General features: G+C 43.2%; 1 protein-coding gene and 1 long non-coding RNA gene across 2 annotated transcripts in view; one reads left to right on the top strand and one right to left on the bottom strand.

Moving 5' to 3' along the window:
* Positions 1–1054: 1054 nt before the first annotated feature.
* LOC131382889 (uncharacterized) lies at positions 1055–13552 on the bottom strand. The gene is made up of 3 exons (XR_009212517.1): positions 13110–13552; positions 7384–7713; positions 1055–1325 (listed from the first exon to the last, which is right to left on the bottom strand). It is a non-coding gene; the product is annotated as an uncharacterized LOC131382889 (long non-coding RNA).
* BCLAF1 (BCL2 associated transcription factor 1) overlaps positions 12590–14926 on the top strand; it is a 31151-nt gene continuing 28814 nt past the window's right edge. The window contains exon 1 of the mRNA XM_032159762.2: positions 12590–12713. The gene's annotated coding sequence lies outside the window, so the exon portion shown is untranslated. The remainder of the gene's footprint in view (positions 12714–14926) is intronic.

Here is a 14926-nt window from a genome sequence, read left to right as displayed (position 1 = left end):
TTTTTGAGATGGAATCTCACTCTGTCGCCCAGGCTGGAGTGCACTGCAACCTCCACCTCCCGAGTTTAAGCGATTCTTCTGCCTCAGCCTCCCGAGTAGCTGGGACTATAGGTGTATGCCACCACGCCCGACTAACTTTTGTATTTTTAGTAGAGATGGGGTTTCACCATATTGGACAGGCTGGTCTCGAACTCCTGACCTCGTGATCCGCCCACCGCGGCCTCCCAAAGTGCTGGATTATATGCGTGAGCCACCGTACCTGGCCAGAAAGCGTTAATCTTATTTGTGCCATGCATGGATTGTTTGGCACACTGAAGAATGCTCTGCATCCCTTCTCAGAATAACATTTTATTATTTTTTAAATTTTAATTTTTATTGTTTTACAGACAGAGTCTTACTATGTTTCTCAGGCTGGTCTCAAACTCCTGGTCTCAAGTAATCCTCCTGCCTCAGCCTCCTGCATGGTTGGGATTAGAGGCACAAGCCACCATGCCTGGCAAAATAATGTTTTAAAATGCATAAAACAAAATGATAGATTAATAAAGGAAACAAATTATAATGAATACAATTATAAAAACATTTAGAAAGTTAGTGATACGGGCTGGGCGCGGTGGCTCATGCCTGTAATCCCAGCACATTGGGAGGCTGAGGTGGGTGGGTCACCTGAGGTCAGGAGTTTGGGACCATCTTGGCCAACGTGGCAAAACCCCGTCCCTACTAAAAATACAAAAAACATTGGCTGGGTGTGGTGGCGGGCGCCTGTAGTCCTAGCTACTCAGGAGGCTGAGGTAGGGAGACTCACTTGAACCTGGGAGGCAAAGGCTGCAGTGAGCCAAGATTGTACTATTGCACTCCAGCCTGGGCAACAAGAGCTACACTCTGTCTCAAAAAAAAAAAAAAAAAAAAGTAAGTTAGTGATACAATGATATATGTATACACTAGCTCTCTATTGATATATAATAAATCCTCTCAAACCTTAGTAGCTTAAAACATTTATTCTCTCACATTCCTGGGGGTCAGGAATCTGAGACCAGCTTAGCTGGGTGGTTGGGGCTCAGGGTATCTCACAAGGCTACAATCAAGATGCCAACTAAGTAGGCAGTCATCAGGAGGCATTACCTGGGGAAAGGTCCACTTCCAAGCTCACTCAAATGGCTATTGGCAAGCTTCAGTTCTTTGTCATATTGACCTCTCCACAGACTTATGGAGTCACTCTCCACAACCTCTCAGTTATCTCAGGATATAGCAGTTCACTTCCCCTGTAGCAAGTGCTTGAAGAGAGGGTACAGAACATGATGTCCCATCATTTCTGCCATATTCTGTTACTGGAAGGGGATTACACAAGGGTATGAATGCCAGGAAACCAGGATCACTGGGAGCTACCGTAAAGGTTAAGATAATACGCTTTTAAAAAAATACATTAAAGTAGAGGATCTAGAGGCGGGTATACAACTACTATAATTTCGAAAGCATTCCAAGTAGAAATGACTCTTTGAAAGATCTACAAAACAATTTTTTTTTTTTCTGCAACGGAGTCTCGCTGCGGCTCTGTTGCCCAGACTGGAGTGCAGTGGTGCCATCTCAGCTCACTGCAAACTCTGCCTCCCGGGTTCAAGTGGTTCTTCAGCCTCCTGAGTAGCTGGGACTACAGGCATGTGCCACCACATCCGGCTAATTTTTGTGTTTTTAGTAGAGACAGGGTTTCACCATATTGGCCAGGTGGGTTTCCAACTCCTCATCTCGTGATCTGCCTGCCTTGGCCTCCCAAAGTGCTGGGATTACAGGCATGAGCCACCATGCCTGGCCTAACAGTAATGATTTTTTTAAAATCGGTGATTTTTATTTATTACAAAGTCATAAGTACTGGTAATACTTCTGTGGTTTTGCCTACATTCATAATTAATGGAAATGATAAATTTCAGTTTGAAGTTAACAAAGATGTAATTTTTTTTTTTTTTTTTTTTGAGACAGAGTCTCTTTCTGTTGCCCAGGCTGGAGTGCAGTGGCACGATCTCGGCTCACTGCAACCTCTGCCTCCTGGGTTCAAGTGATTCTCCTGCCTCAGCCTCCCGAGTAATTGGGATGACAGGTGCTTGCCACCATGCCTGGCTATTTTTTTAATATTTTTAGTAGAGACGGGGTTTCACCATGTTGACCAGGCTGGTCTCAAATTCCTGACCTCAGGTAATCCGCCCGCCTTGTCCTGCCAAAGCGCGGGATTGCAGGCGTGAGCCACCACACCCTGCCCCAACAGGGATGTAATTTTTCCCATACAAATATAGCGACATCTCTGGGAGGTTGGGAGAGGTGTGAGGGATACAAGACTACATACTGGGTACAGTGTACACTGCTTGGGTGATGGGTGCGCTAAAATCTCAGAATTCACCATTGAAGAATTCATCCATGTAACCAAAAACCACTGGTACCCAAAAAACTATTGAATTAAAAACAACAACAACAACAACAACAAATTATAGTGACAGCTCTGAATTCTATCCATGGATTCTTTGGGAATTGGTAGACCGCTGAGTTCTATCCATGGAGTCACAAGATGGCTTAGGACCCTGAATCACTGCATGGAGAAAATACTTACCAACCTAATTCAACTGTCTTGGACTGTTTGAGAAAGAGCTTCTATTGCATGTAAGTCATTACGTATTTTGGAGTCTATTTGTTACCACAGCCTAGTTTATACTACCTTTGCCAATATACATTTGCTAATTACTGTATTATTACTACTGTCTTCACTCTGTCCTTCAACATACATTTTTGAGTAAAATTTCAATTTCCCTTTGTGTTAAATTTCATATATGTATCTATTATTATAGAGCATCTCATACCACTAGCAAGTAATAAATTGAATTGAATATGTATCAAAGACATACGGAGACTAAATTATATTTTTCCAGGGACTTTTACTCTTTTTTTCTTCCAACTTTCAGCTTTATGCACCAGACGGTTGTCAGCTGGATCACTATGAATAAATTATAAACAGCCAATAACAATAAATATTTGTATAGTTCCTGCTCCTGAGCAATTTTTAAGCATGTGAATGAATTTGTTTTCAAACAGTAAGCATCTCATCATGGGGTGAATAGATCATCTCACATGCCATTGACAGAAATATCTCCCTGGAATATATAATGAAGAATGAATGTGTTTAGGAAAAGCTACTGGATGGGCTTGTGTGGGCAGAAATTAACCTCACTGCAGTACAAAGTTAAGCTTAATAATGTAAATTAAAAAATAATGGCACAAATACTAGAAACACAAAGTCAGGTCTGTGCTTTTACTATACTCTCTAAAATGGAACTTAAGAAATCAGCCAGTGGTGCTTTTAACCTAATTAGCCAGACCCTAATATGACAAATAGAACTTTGAAAAATAACTGTCTTGCAAAGGATTAAGCCATTTTTAGGTCTATCTATCACAGTTGGTTGGAATTCAGTATAAAGGTTCCTTTTAAATGGAAGCAAACACTTTTATATATGGTTTTCTCTTGTTGAACCAAGTACTCCCCTTCATTGCTCGACAGAAGATTCATGCAGCTAAAAGAGGACTATAGAGCACTCTAGGAAAAAAAACCCAAAAATCCCTCAAAAACAAATCTAAAAGATTCTCTCTGGAAGCAAATATCCTCCTAGCAGCAGTTCATAATTAGGCTTATCAAGATTGTGATTTAGTAATGGATATTTTATTATGTATATATGTATGTTTGTATTTTTTAGAGGTAGGTTCTCTCTCTGTCACCCAGGTTGGAGTGCAGTGGCTCACACAGTTCAAACTCTGGGTGTAAGTAATCCTCCTGCTTCGGCTTCCTAAAGTGATGGGATTACAGGCATGAGCCACCATACCCATCCTTGTTCTTCTTCTTTATTAAATGAGAGCTTTTACACTTGATTTGGAAGAACCATACACACACACACGCACACAAAAAAACAAACAACAACAACAAAAAAACAAAAAAACAAAACCAACTCTTGCTGGGCGCGATGGCTCACGCCTGTAATCCCACCACTTTGGGTGGCCGAGGTGGGCAAATCACCTGAGGTCAGGAATTTGAGACCAGCCCGGCCAACACGGTGAAACCCCGTCTCTACTAAAAATACAAAAATTAGCCAGGTGTGGTGGTGCATGCCTGTAATTCCAGCTACTTGGGAGGCAGAGGCAGGAGAATTGCTTGAACCTGGGAGGTGGAGGTTGCAGTGAGCTGAGATCGTGCCACTGCACTCCAGCCTGGGCAACAGGGCGAGACTCTGTCTCAAAAAACAAAAACAAAAACAAAAACAAAACCTCTCAGTTTTTAGGTCTTCATTATCTTACGCAATTCAAATAAAATTCAATCGTCTACATTTTTAAAAGTTTTTTGGTATTAATATTATAAAAGTAATTTTTATTGTAGAAATTTTAGAAAATACAGAAGAGCAAAGGAAGAAAATATTTTAAAAATTGCCAATAATGTGGCCATTCAATATAAACACAGAACAGTATCATTTTGAGGTTGATTCTTCTGTTTCTACATAGATAGATAAATTTTTAAATGAGATTTTTAAAATGACTTATTTATTTATTTTTAGAGATAGTCTCCCTATGTCGCCCAGGCTGGAGTGCAACTTCAAGGGACCCTAAGCCAGAACCACCCAAATAATCACTCTCAGATTTCTGATCCACAGGAGCTGTGAGATAGTAAACATTAAGCTGGTAAATTTGGGGTCATTCATTACACAGCAGTAGACAACCAATACATTTGATTTCACTTTTTTCCTACTTCATAGGCTGTTCTCAGTCTCCTTTATTGGCTCCGCCTCCTCTTTTAACAAATCTCTAAATGTTGGGATTCTTTAGGGTTCAGTCCTGGGCTGCTTCTCTTGTCTCCCTATATTTCTCATCCTATGATTTTATCTTATTTTATTTTATTTTATGTTATTTTTTTTTAGAAAGGGTCTCGCTCTGTCACCCATGCTGGAGTGCAGTGGTGCAATCATGGCTCACTGCAGTCTCAACATCCTGGGCTCAACAAATCCTCCTGCCTCAGCCTTCCAAGTAGATGGGACTACAGGTGTGCACCACCACACCCAGCCAATTTTTTTACTTTTAATAGAGACGGGGTCTCCCTATGTTGCCCAGGCTGGTCTTGAACTCCTAAGCTCAAGCCATCCTCCTGCCTTGGCATCCCAAATTGTTGGGATTACAGGTGTGAGCCAATGCACCAAGCCTCATCCAATAATTCTAAATATAATCTTTCTGCTTTATCTCTTGGCTAGAACTCACCTCTGAACCAAGGATGCACACATTTAACTTCATACCTTGCCTCTGTACTTAAAAGTTTCACACACATATCAAGCCTAATATATTCAAAATAGAATTCCTGATTTCCTTCTCTTTTCCCAATCTGTTCCATGCTTCCCTTCCCTATCATTCTCTCCAATCTTTCCAATTATTATAATGGTATCGGGCCGGGTGCTGTGGCTCACGCCTGTAATCCCAGCACTTTGGGAGGCCGAGGCGGGTGGATCAAGAGGTCAAGACCATCCTGGCCAACATGGGGAAACCCAGTCTCTACTAAAAATACAAAAATTAGCCGGGCATGGTGGTGCGCGCCTGTAATCTCAGCTACTCGAGGGGCTGAGGCAGGAGAATCGCTTGAACCCGGGAGGCGGAGGTTGCAGTGAGCTGAGATCGTGCCACTGCACTCCAGCCTGGCGACAGTGGCAGACTCTGTCTCAAAAAAAAACAGAAAAAAAAAAAATCACTGATCATTAGAGAAATGCAAATAAAAACCACAATGATATATCATCTCATACCAGTCAGAATGGCTACTCTTAAAAACTCAAAAAAATACCAGATGCTGGCAAGGTTGTGAAGAAAAAGAAATTCGATATACTGTTGGTGAGAGTGTAAATTAGTTCAGCCATTGTGGAAGGCAGTGTGGCGATTCCTCAAAGATCTAAAAACAGAAATATTTGACCCAGGCAGGGCACAGTGGCTCACGCCTGTAATCCCAGCACTATGGGAGGCCAAGGTGGGTGGATCATGAGGTCAGGAGTTCAAGACCAATATGGTGAAACCCCATCTGTACTAAAAATACAAAAATTAGCCAGGCGTGGTGGTGTGCGCCTATAGTCCCAGCTACTCAGGAGGCTGAGGCAGGAGAATCATTTGAACCTGGGAGGCAGAGATTGCAGTGAGCCGAGATTGCGCCACTGCACTCCAGCCTGGGGCGACAGAGCGAGACTCCATCTCAAATAAAAAAAAGAAAAAAAAGAGAGAAATATTTGACCCAGCAATGCCATTACTGGGTATATACCCAAATGAATACAAATCGTTCTATTATAAAGAGAACATGCACACATGTTCATTGCAGTGCTAGTCACAATAACAAAGACATGGAATCAACCTAAATGTCCATCAGTGATGAACTGGATAAAGAAAATGTGGTACATATACACCACAGAATACTATGCAGCCATAAAAAAATAATGAGATCATGTCCTTTATAGGGACAGGGATGGAGCTGGAGGCCATTATCCCTAGCAAACTAACACAGGAACAGTAAACCAAACACCACATGTTCTCACTTATAAGTGGGAGCTAAATGAGGAGAACACATGGACACGTTGAGGGAAAAAATGCACGCTAGGGCCTCTAGGAAGGTGAGGGTGGGAGGAGGAAGAGGATGAGTAAAAACAACTAATGGGTACTAGGCTTAATACCTTGGTGATGAAATAACCTTTACAACAACCCCCCAGGATGCAAGTTTACCTACGTAACAAATCTGCACTTGTACTCCTGAACTTAAAAGTTAAATAAATAAATAAATAAATAAATAAATAAGGTCTCCTTCTTTGATTTTCTATCACTTCCTGATTGATAGCAGAATTTGTGTCTGCTTACATGTGTTCTGTCTCCCTCACAGAGAGGCAGTCTACCTGGCAGCAGTGTCAGCATTAGGCTTCATCACTGCTCCATCCTGAGCACCTGCTCAGTACCTATAAATGGCATATGCTTCAGGCATATTTGCTGACTAAATAAACAAATGAATAAATGACAGGTGAAATCCCACTGATTTTTAAAATGTTAGTTCTTTCCCTCTTTCACCATTGGCACTTGCTCCCATGTAGATCTGATGTGAGTTACACCCTCTCTCTGCTGGATTTTGAGTTACAACAGAGAAGCAGCAATGATGTCTCATACTGCTTTGTAGTCTGTAACAGCGGTCTCCAATCTTTTTGGCACCAGGGACTGCTTTTGTGGAAGACAATTTTTTCATAGACGGAGGGTGGCAGGATGGTTTTAGGATGAATTAAGTGCATTAATTTATTGTGCATTTTATTTCTATTATTATTATATTGTAATATATAATGAAATAATTATACAACTCACCATAATGCAGAATCAGTGGGAGCCCTGAGCTTGTTTTCCTGCAACTAGATGATCACATGTTGGCATGATGGGAGACAGTGATGGATCATCAGACCTTAGATTCTCACAAGCAGCCTGCAACCTAGATCCCTTGCACTTGCAGTTCACAATAGAGTTCATGCTCCTATGAGTCTAAGGCTACCACTGATGTGACAGGAGGCAGAGCTCAGATGGTAATGCAAGTGATGGGGAGTGGCTGTAAATATAGATGAAGCTTCGCTGGACTGATGTTCACCTCCTTCTGTGTGGACTGGACTGGGAGTTGGAGACCCTTGGTCTGGTCTGTAATATCTAGAATATGACAGGTGTTCAATAAATCAGCGGTTCTAAAACTTTAGTGTGTATCCTTACCCCCATAGATTCTGCCTCAATAAATGTGTAATGAGACTCAGTTCTCTTAAACAACCTAGGTTATTCTCATGAGTTGGCTTTTGTTTTACACTTTAAGAAAACCGGCATTAGGGCTTGTCAATATCAATGGTGACTCCCTCTCCAGGCCAGGCTTAATTCTCAGTTCTTTTAAAATAAGCAATGAGGCTGAAATTTCAGCACCCCAAGACATTTGGAGAGGCTCCCCTACCTCACTCCTACCTCCAATACTCTATGCTCTGTATTTCACTACTTTAAAATATCATCATTGGTTGCAGCCCTTTGCTTAGGTGATTTTAGCCTTCTGTGAGATAAATTGTCTGGGTAGAACTGAGTTTTCAGACTTTTCAGGGGGCAAACAGACATATTTGTTGGCAACTGGATAACTGCTTTAAAAGAAGGAGTTGTTCTGTAACTCTTATAACCTTTCTTAAGGAAGAAATGATTTCTGGGTATGAATCTCATCACAATTCTGTTGCCCCATTTTAGAGGGGTTCCCTCTTTGTTCTTCAATAGTTACATTAAACAGCAAGCTGGCACAATTTTGGGGCAAAGATTTCTTACGAAAACTTTGAAAGAATTTAATGTTCTATTTGTTGTTTCCATCTTTCTGAAAGATGCGCATTAATCTTGGTAGAACTTAGAAGCAATAGTTAACAGTCACATTTTGATATTTTTCTGTTTGTTTGTTTGAGACGGAGTCTCGCTCTGTCGCCCAGGCAGGAGTGCAGTGGCACAATCTTGGCTTACTGTGGCCTCCGCCTCCCAGGCTCAAGCAATCCTCCTAACTCAGCCTCCTGAGTAGCTGGGATTACAAGTAGGAACCACCACACTAGGTTAGTATTTAAAATTTTCAGCCAGGCGCGGTGGCTCACACCTGTAATCCCAGCACTTTGGGAGGCCGAGGCAGGTGGATCACGAGGTCAGGAGTTCAAGACCAGCCTGGCCAAGATGGTAAAACTCTGTCTCTACTAAAAATACAAAAATTAGCCAGGCGTGGTGGTGCATGCCTGTAATCCCAGCTACTTGGGAGGCTGAGGCAGAGAACTGCTTGAACCTGGGAGGTGGAGATTGTAGTGAGCCGAGATCCCGCCACTGCACTCCAGCCTGGGCGACAAAGCAAGGATCTGTCTCAAAAAGAAAAAAACCCAAAACCAAAAAACAACAACAAAAAAATCCAAATATTTAAATTTTTCGAACAGACAAGGTCTCACATATTGTCTAGGTTGGTCTCAAACTCTTGGCTCAAGTGATCCTCCTACCTCAGCCTCCCAAAGTGCTGGGATTATAGGTGTGAGCCACCATACCTGGCTCATTTTGATATTTCAATTTTTTTTTTCAAAATGGAGATATGAATATTAAGGAACAACACTGTAAATACATAATTCTTAAATAATTTTGGTAATTTTAAACCAAAATAATTAAAATTGAAAAAATAAAATTAAAATATTTTAAATAAAATAAATAACTCTACATTCTTAGTATGTAAAAGGGGATAGAAAAATAAGGAAAATATCCTAGTCAATTTATTCACCAGTAGGAATGAAACAGTCTAGACAAGGGGAACCATTTATTTCACTGGTACAGATCTAAAAAAATGCCAGACCATTTGGAAAACTGACCTCATAAATAGGACCTGCTTCTACTCAAAACTGTGACATGGAGTTCAGGGTTCTTAGCAAACAATAGAAACCAACTCTGATTAACTCATCAGGAAAAGAAATTTACTGGAAGGATACCAGCTAACTCAAAGAATCAATGCATATTTTATTACTTAAAATTAAAAAAGAAATTAGCACAAAGCCTGTAGAGGGATATGCACAAATGGAGGCCATGCAGCAGGAACTACAGCCAAAGTCCGGCCCCATCAGCACTCTAGTTAGGGAATCTCTGTTGGTCACGTTTCCTCTGCTGCCTGCTTCTCACTACTACTGTTGGGTTCCCAATGCCAGTATTTTCAGGGAGTGGGAAGAGTGAGACTCCAAATACCACTTCAACTTCAATTTCCCCAAATATGGAAATAGTTCAGATGTTCCACCTAAAAAGATAAACAAAACAAACCAAGCAAAACCAGTCAGGTCTTGGAGCTTGCCTTTGTGCTAGACTTCCAACCCCATCCTCATTCCTATCTTCTTGTCTTTGTCCTTTCCACATATCCATTCTTCTCCATTTCTCTTTTTCCTTTTCTTGTCTCCATTTCTTTTTTTCATTTTCTTTCTTTCTGTCTTTCTTTCTTTTTTGAAATACTGTCTTGATCTGTTGCCTAGGCTGGAGTGCAGTGGTGTGATCTCGTCTCACTGCAACCACCACCTGCCGGGTTCAAGCGATTCTCCTGCCTCAGCCTCCCAAGTAGCTGGGACTACAAGTGCCCGCCACCAAGCCCGGCTAATTTTTGTATTTTTAGAAGAGATGGAGTTTCACCATGTTGGCTAGGCTGGTCTCGAACTCCAGACCCCAAGTGATCCGCCCCTGTCGGCTTTCCAAAGTGCTGGGATTACAGGCGTGAGCCACAGCGTCTGGCCCATTTCTCTTTTTCAATTATCTTAAATTAAAATCAAACCAAAACAGAAGCAATATCTTTCAAGAAAGAGTTTTATAATCATATTAACAATAACTTCTCCATGACCATAAATTAAACTCACCTCGCCGGGCGCGGTGGCTCACGCCTGTAATCCCAACACTTTGGGAGGCTGAGGCGGGTGCATCACTTGAGGCCGGGACTTTGGGACGAGCCTGGCCAACATGGTGAAACACTGTCTCTACTAAAAATACAAACATTAGCTGGGCTTGATGGTGGGAGCCTGTAACCCCAGCTACCTGGGAGGCTGAGGCAGGAGACTTGCTTGAATCTGGGGGTGCGAAGGTTGCAGTGAGCCGAGATCGCGCCACTGCACTCCAGCCTGGGCGACAGAGTGAGACTCTGTCTTTAAAAAAAAAAAAAAAAAAAATTAAAATCAGCTCACTAATTTATCTCAGCATTCTTTTTGTATCTTCTTAGCAGTTTGGTCATTTGTTTACAACTTGTATTTCTTCTTGAGATAATGTTCTATTTTTCTGCAATGCCCATTTGTTAAATGGGCTCTTACTTCCTCTGCTCTTTTCAGCGTTTGTATTTTAATAGGATAAAAAATTTATTACAAAGAATGAATCTGTAATGGTGGAATTTCAAGTTTTGAAAATAAGAATGTGCATAAAACATCTAAATTCAAGAACCTTCTACTTTGTAGATTGGGAAAGCATCACGTATCAAATGGATCTATTTCAAGGGAAGTCTGTATAACTTCCATTTACTCAAGGCTTTGTTCCAAAGGATCTCCTTTGTTACTACCTCATGTTATGTAAATAAAATCATAATCAGTTATATTGCCTTAAATAGATGACTTCATTTTCAACACATGTGCAATAGAATTGCAGAGGGAAGCTCAAGATAATATGCTAGCCTGCAATTTGGGGTATTTTGTGGGAGCACCCTGACTCCCAATACATGCAGAATAGCAGAGGTGTATTGAGCCCTTAGTTTTTTTTTAAATATAGTTCATTCACTCCACAAATATTTACTGAGAACCTGCGAATGCTTGAGACATCAGGGCACAACAAAAAGGCCAAAGATTTCTGTGTCCACATCCTGAGGTGGTAATGGGGTGAGGGACAGACTGTACAATAAAAAACCTACGATTCACTCCATGAAAATGTTGTCGTTTTTCTAGTTGAGCTGGTAAATTGGACTGTGAAGAAAGAATGCCCTAAGCACAGTGTTAAATTCACAACCAGGGCCCAATACTAGATTCTATTCACTCACTGACACCCTGGTTGCTAATTACAAGTCTGAAATCCATCAAGGTAGTTAACATCTCTAAACATCAAAGCAATAGCGGTTTTAGGCCCTAAGAAAGTGCAGTCCGGAGAAGTATTAATGGAAAATGTGCAAAGGCTGTTATTTAAATTCTATTCAAATCGAATGTGGCTTGCCTATTTATAATCTGACTTATAATTCTGGACAACCAAGCTACGTTGGGCTGTGTTCCTCGGCTGCCACAAATCATCGTCACAGGCTGAAAGCTCAACTGCTTCGTGCTCTTTATTTTTTTATGCCTATGCCAACGTTGCCGATGTGGTAAAGCTGTCACCACGCCGCCAGAAGGGCGGCCTCCTCTGGCGCGAGCAGCCTAAGAGGCTTCCGGCTGCCGCGGCGTGAGCTCCGATTTGATCAGACGCCACTCAGGAAAGGGATTTAGATCGTGGCCATTTTTCAACTAAGTGCGTCTGCTGCATTTAATAGCAAAGCAAAAGCCACATTTTCTAATCTCCAGTTAGACGTCCAAGAGGAAGAAAAGTGGCGCTTGCTGGCTGAGGGAGCAGCGTGTCTGCAATTACAGCCACGTCTCGCCTCCTGATCTTTTCCTCAGTGTGGGATTGTCTTTTTGTTTTTTGCCTGGTCTGAGCTGGCCCCACAGAAAGAACAGACCAGACGAGCTTACTGAGGTAAAAAGTAGGGGCGGCGGTGAGGTCTAGAGGGTCTACTCAGAACGAGGCAGAAACACCAGCGAAAAGCGGCGTATGGCCAAGCTAACTCAGGCCTAACAAAACACCCACCCCACTCTACCGCCTCTCCGGCCAAGGCTGTCGCTACGGGCCAGAGGGCGGAGCCGCCACATCTTCGCGCGAGACGAGCCACGCGACTTCCCAGAAGGCCGCAGGCAACATCTTAATAGCAGCCAGGAAGCCGGACCAGAGCGGAAGGGTGGGCGGGGCTTGCCCGCATATTTAGCGGCAGCCGAGACCACGCCCAGATCGGAAGTGACGGAGACGAGCTAGCGCGTCGAAGGTAGCTCTATGGTTTTCCTCGCGTTCTTGAGTCGGGAAATGGCCGCTGTGTGGTTGCAACGGAGATAAATCCCCGGAACCGCGATTCGGCGTGTCAGGTAGGCCTCGCGCTGTATTCAAGTTACTCAAGGGGCAGTGAAGACCGAGGACAGGCCATATTTTTGACTCTTTTGTGGGTGGTGTCGGGTTGGCGGCGAAAGGAGAACCAAGGAGACGTTGCGCCGTTATTTATGCGTTTTTTCGTCAGCTTCCCTCAGGTTTTCGAGGCACTACGGGCCGAAAAGGCCGGGCGGGGGCGGTGAGCAGTGCTAACGGCGAGCGCGCGCGTGTTTGCGAACCTGGCTGGAGACCCAGAGCCCGCGCGGCCTCCCGTGCGCGTGCGCATATCTTCCTCTTCCACCCTTCCCCCATTTCTTCAGCCCGTACCTCTGCGCGCGCCCGACTGAACGCTCCGCGCACGCGCGCTCGTTCATTTTTCTCTCTCCCCCGCCTACCGCGCCGACGGCCGCTGGAGGTGCAACTTGTGTCCGCCTCTCATTGGCTGAGACTGCCACCTTTCTTCGTGGCCTGTGGGGTTTTGAGAAAATAACTGTGACCCGCAGCAAAGTGCGTTGAGTAGGTCTGCCCCTTTTCGCGTGGTCTTTAAAACTGCTCTCCGGCTTCAGGCCACCCGTCAGTTAATGCCTCATTTTTGTGATGCTGCTAGGTTTTGAGGCTCTGTTCTGCCCGTCACTGCTGACCCTGGTTCTCTGGAGTTAATTTCGGTACCCCCGGCAACCTGCTGTTTTGAAGCGAGAGCGCGCTGTTGACTCGTGCTGGTTGCCTAGTTACGGTTCCCTAGCGAGAGGATTGGGTCTTAGCTGGTGGTTCTGAGCGTGGCCCTGCCCCATCCGGCTGAAAGTGCGGTTCTTCATGAGTACTAGCGAAGCCGAGTCTTTTCAAGTGATTCAGCCCATTTAGTCGTGTCAGAAATGCTGCGGCCACGATTGGTAGACAGCTGCTGTGAGAAATGGGTGGGAGTGGCGAATTGGACTTTGCCTTCATTTTAAATTCATGAGTTGGCTTGATTCGCTTTTAAGATTTATTTCTTCAGAATCAAGCTGAAGTACCAGCAGCTACTTTGCTACCTCAGACTTTTTAAAAAAGCATTTTAGAATTGGAAAAAAATTAAGACTGAAGTTGAAAGCAAGTGTGGTTAACACTGATGAAAAAGATGAGCTACCTCAGACTTGTACCTCGTTGCAACAGCCTCTGTTAAATTTTTTGGTATTACAAAGCAAAACAAAATTTCTTGTTCCTTTTGTGAATTCTCATGTCAGTTTGACTCTAGTTGGAATGGTTAGGATACTGTTCAGGCAGTAAATAACCTTTATGTAGGAAAAACTGCTACAAAGTTTTTGTATTTTTGTTTGATCACGACCAATTCATGATAGGTAATTTGATGGGAGGGAAAAAGTGGCCCCTCGGCGGGAGTTTGAGGCTGCTGTGAGCTATGCTCGTCCCACTGCCCTCCAGCGGGGGCAACAGAGCGAGACCTTGTCACTTAAAAAAGGTAGCTCATGGTAAACAACCTTGGAGCATCTTCTCTTAGTGATTTCATACTTCAGCCAGTACATTGTGGTGAATACTGAAATATCTTCTTTAATTCAGGTAATTAAAATGGTGGCAAAGGAAACTGTTTAGCCAGAGCCCTTCTTGACTTTGAGGAACAATGGTAGTATAAGACTTGGTGACAGACATGTAAAAAGTACTACTCACTGGTAGGCTCAGGTCTGGTTGATTGACTGATTTTTGAGACGGAATGCCCCTCTATCGCCTAGGCAGGAGTGCAGTGGCCCAATCTCGGCTCACTGCAACCTCCGTCTCCGAGTCCAAGCGATTCCTCTGCCTCAGCCTCCCGAGTAGCTGGAACTACAGGCGCCCACCACTACACCGGGCTAATTTTTGTATTTTTGGTAGAGACGGGGTTTCACAATATTGGTCTCGAACTCCTGACCTCAGGTGATCCACTCGCCTGGCCCACCCAAAGTGTTGGGATTACAGGGGTGAGCCCCTGCGCCTGGCCTCGGTTGAATTTATTAAACAACTTTTATGGGCAGCAAGCTGTACGAGGTTAACTATGTGATGAGAAGACTTAGAAATGGACAAAGTTTTATCAGTTCTACATAGGACTTGGTTTGGGAGTTTCTGGAAACTACGTTGGAAATCAGTAGTTGCACACTAGCTGAATTCAGCTGTATAATTTACAGTGATTTGTTATTTACCAAATAAGTAGAAGAGGGAATTAAGAAGCTAAAATCTCTGGGTACTT

This window comes from Hylobates moloch, unplaced genomic scaffold (genome assembly GCF_009828535.3).
Source record: "Hylobates moloch isolate HMO894 unplaced genomic scaffold, HMol_V3 SCAFFOLD_2, whole genome shotgun sequence".
Taxonomy (NCBI): domain Eukaryota; kingdom Metazoa; phylum Chordata; class Mammalia; order Primates; family Hylobatidae; genus Hylobates; species Hylobates moloch.
This window is presented reverse-complemented; position numbering and strand designations above follow the sequence as displayed.